This window comes from Camelus ferus, chromosome 2 (assembly GCF_009834535.1).
Source record: "Camelus ferus isolate YT-003-E chromosome 2, BCGSAC_Cfer_1.0, whole genome shotgun sequence".
Taxonomy (NCBI): Eukaryota; Metazoa; Chordata; class Mammalia; order Artiodactyla; family Camelidae; genus Camelus; species Camelus ferus.
Genome location: NC_045697.1, coordinates 118,453,138 through 118,457,401, shown reverse-complemented (window position 1 = coordinate 118,457,401; position 4,264 = coordinate 118,453,138).

The following is a 4,264-nucleotide window of genomic DNA, read 5'->3' as shown; positions in this document are numbered from 1 at the left end:
TTCCAGTTTCAGCAAGCTGGAGTCCTGGTGGTGTAACCAATTTTCGTCAGTAACTGTACTCATTTTGTGACCTTTATATAAAAGACAGCAGTTGAGGTTGTAAAACTGGGGCAATTTAAATGTTTGTGTTGCTGTGTTTTACCTCATAAAACGCATAATCGGCAAACCAAAAATGCGGGCCAAACCAGCTATGGGCATTTATTGATCAAGGAGAAGCTCTCACGGAGGGAAATCAAAAAAACGTAATTAAGGAAATTGGTTTCTCAGAATTAAAGGGACGATTCTTACAAATAATTGTGGTTCTAGAATCACCTCTAATTGACACTCAGCTAACTCACCTGGCAGAAAGTCTCCTTGGTTCTTATCTCTCCTCTCGCTTTGTATCACTTTGAATCAAAATGCAGTTGGAATGGGATTTGGGAGGTAGAGACGTCTTGTCTTTGTTGAAGTTTATAAATGGCAGATGAAGCTGTTTTAAACAGAAATGATAATCGATGAAAATGACAAAATAAAACACCAGAAAATATCTCCTGGTGAAGAAATGAGTGCTGCAAGGATTCAAATTCAATAAAGCACAAATGCTAACCATTTATTCACAGGAACAACTTTTGAGAAATTACTAGAATTCATTGTATTAACAAATAAACTGGAGAATGTACATTATGGTGTCTGAAGGGCGCCATCTCTTGACTCGATTAAGGAATTACATGTATCTCTGCTTGGAGCCTTTTAGAGTTGCTGTGGTCATGTTTTATAGATAACATCGCTACTAACTAGTAACATGGTTATGTGTGTTGCGTATATTTTCTTGGAAACTCAGGACTCTGAGTTAAAACTAGTCTTATATGGAAGCAAACTAAGAGACTTCAAGGGATGTAAGTGAAGGTCTGGAAAGACGTCCCCAACCATCAAGTTACAGATTTCAATCCTACGATGGATGAATTTCTCCCTTAATAAAGATCTCTTCTTCAGGGTTAATTATGACCTTGGTAACAGTCTGAAAACCCGGCATCCTCTCACTCATCTGTCCTCCCTCCCTTCCCTTGCTGGTCCTCCCTTCCTTCTTCTCAGCATCTTTCTGCAGCATTGTGCAGGTGACACAACAGTGTCCTGTCCCGTCACTTACTCACTATTAGAACTTCTTGGGTGGAGTCCTTAGCAGAGTTCAGAGCAGGGCAGGTGGGGACAGGGGTGCCCTGGGGGCGACATCCGGGGAGGGAAATCAAGACAAAGACAGAGAGCCTCGAAAGCTGTATTTTATCCACATCCCAATTTAACCGAGGCTCAGGCGTAAGTAGAAATTTTCTTACCAATGACGTCATGTTTTCTCTTCTCTCTTCTTGACTCTATTACTTCCGTATTAGTGCAAAGAGGGGAAAGAGTGGAACAGGTAGAAAGGAAAGACCGCTCCTTCCTTGTTGGCCTCTGCTAGACAGAGAATGATATTAAAGAGCACCTTGTCTTTGCTCAGTTGTCCTCTCTTCTGTGACTTTCAAACATGGTGCTTGCAGCCCGGTGCTGGCCCTGCTCTGATACCCACCACCTCTCTTCTACTTTGGAATGAATGTCCCGACATCTCTTCTTTTTCTCCTTATCTCCTCAGTTTCAAGCATGCTTCCCGGTCAGCTCCACCCCATTGGCGACTTTTAGTAAATTCAAGCCGCATTTTTGTCTAGCGAGGACACCCCGCCCCGCGTTTGCCTTCCTCGTCCCCGCTGGGACTCAGAGCCCTGCATCCTTGTCATCTCAGGCCCCTAAGATTTCTCATTAAGGACCACAACCTCCCACCTCTTGCTTGTGCCTCCCCCACCCACAGCCCTGGATTTGCACAGTGAGTGCACTTGGCAAAAGACAGATCATCAGATTTCTCCCTTCACCACTCCTTAACGTGCACGCAAACATAAAGGCTGGGGACTCCGTGACAAAACCAAATCCAGTGAGCATCTAGAGAGTTCTGGACAATTGTCACCTACCACCCTTGCCCAAGTAGCACCCACCACAGAAAGCCACTCATGAGTCCTGATTAAATGTAAAAGATGAAGGAAAGAGAGCAGATGGGGAAAACACTTTCTCTGACTTTGCTTTTGAATCCAGAGCATGAGCAACATTAAGAATTTTATGTAGTATCTAGAGACATATATTCTGGTCCAGTGTCCGTTGTACAAACACATTTTTATTCTGTTCTTCAAAAAATCTTATTTTTTTATAAAAATTTTGATCTGATTGAATTAGCATATATCTAAAGATATAAAAAAGGTCCTCTTTAGCTACGACTTTTAAATTCAGCTCTGAATTAAAATTAATAAATTCTTTCTATTTGGGGCAATGCATTAACTGTTAATAGTGATGCAATTTCTTTTTGATTTAGACAGATTTGATAGAGAGTACAGAGTCTGCAAAGAAGACAGGGTAGAGGATACTTCTGCTTTTATTGGAGGTAGACATTTTTCTTAATCATCTTGGAAAGAAAAACAAAGCAAACTCACAACTTAATAAATAAATAATTAGTAATAAATAATAAATAATTCAGTGCTCTTAATAAATAATTCAGTGCTGTCTTACTTTGGGTTTGTAAGAACACAAAATCAGAACTTTTTCTGTTATGTCATAACGATTTTCTGTTATGCTTTGTGGATTAGTGTCGTGTGTTCATGACAATATATAAAATACTTTTTAATAAAATACTAAGTGGAAGAAATTAGCCACTGCATCATATCTATACGAGGCAAATGGTTCACAGATCTGAAATGACAGCATTTAGTGCAGAAAGGGAGCTTGTGTTACTAGAAGTCCGGCCCTTCTGCCACCCCCACTTCACACATTTAACAGCAGAGGAGGCTCAGACAGGAGGAGAAAACATAGAGTCCACGAAGGCAGGGCTCTGCCTGTTTTTGGTTGATCTACCCAACTGGGTAGAAAAATATTTGGCAGATTGGAGGCAGTCAATAAATATTTGTTGATTGAATGAAAAGTTTGTCCTAACCTTGTATTTTTTCATTATGCACACTCTATCATGACGTAATAAAATTACTGTAATTTTTCCAAACTTGTATTTTGAAAAGTGCAAACTTACAGAAAGTTGACAAAACTGAGTGATGAACCCCTATATATGCCATACTGTGATTGTCTAATTTTTATTGTTTTCCCACATTTCCTTTGTCTTCACGTCTAAATGAACCATCCTCGTATTGCTTAAGGAAAAGGTTGTCCTCTTATGGAAATATATAAAAATCTCACTCAGAAAACTTAGTTTTGATACAGCACCATTATTTAGCATATATTCCGTACTGAATATTTCCAGATTCTCCTCAATCAAACCTTATGTTTTATGTCCCAATCCAAAATCCCATCAAGGATGTGGACTACACACCCCTGTCATTTCTGTTTATTCACTTTAAATCCAGAACGGTTCCCTAGCCATTAATTTATTCTTGTTTTTTTGTCTTCTCATTACACTGCTATTTTTGAAGACTCCCTGTCAGGCGTTTTGCAGAATGCTCCTTGATTCGGGGTTGTCCGGTTCCTGCGTCATAATCAGGCTCAGGTCAAGTGTCTGAGGTCCCTGGAGAACCATGCAGGCGACGTGTGTCCTCAAGAGGCTGTGACCTCACTTTCCCCTACTGTTGGTAACAGTTAAGTCTTATCTCCTGGCGTAGGTGGTCAGTCTGAGTTCTCCTTTGTAAATGTGCCTTTTCCCTTTTGTAATTAATAAGTAATCATTGTGATTAGAGTATCTTTTTCCCAACCTTTCACCCAGTGATTTTAGCGTAAATCACTGAATCCTATCTGAATCAGTAATTGTTATGACCTTCACAAAAGCATGCTATTCTCCATCTTCCTTCTGTATTTTTGTTGGCACTCGTCTGTACAGGGAAATATACCCAAAATGTTATGATAACTCAGAGAGAAAAAAATGTGACAATGAGTGTGTATATGTCCACGAATGACTGAAAAATTGTGCTGAACACTAGAATTTGACACAACATTGTAAAATGATTATAAATCAATAAAAAATGTTATAAAAAAAGAGCTTAACTTCTGATCTCTCTTATTTTTTAAATTAATGAATTATTTTATTAATCTGTACATTAAAACTTATCCCCGTGATTGCTATTTTAAACAGTTCTTTAAATTGGCACCCTTTCTGGAGGGACTAACGGAAATAAGTTTACTGTTTCTACTACTGTCAGATTTTTCACAGTTAGCTATTAAAAGTTCGTAACTCAAAACATGAATCTTAGAGGAAAAGCATTGTTACTTTGAT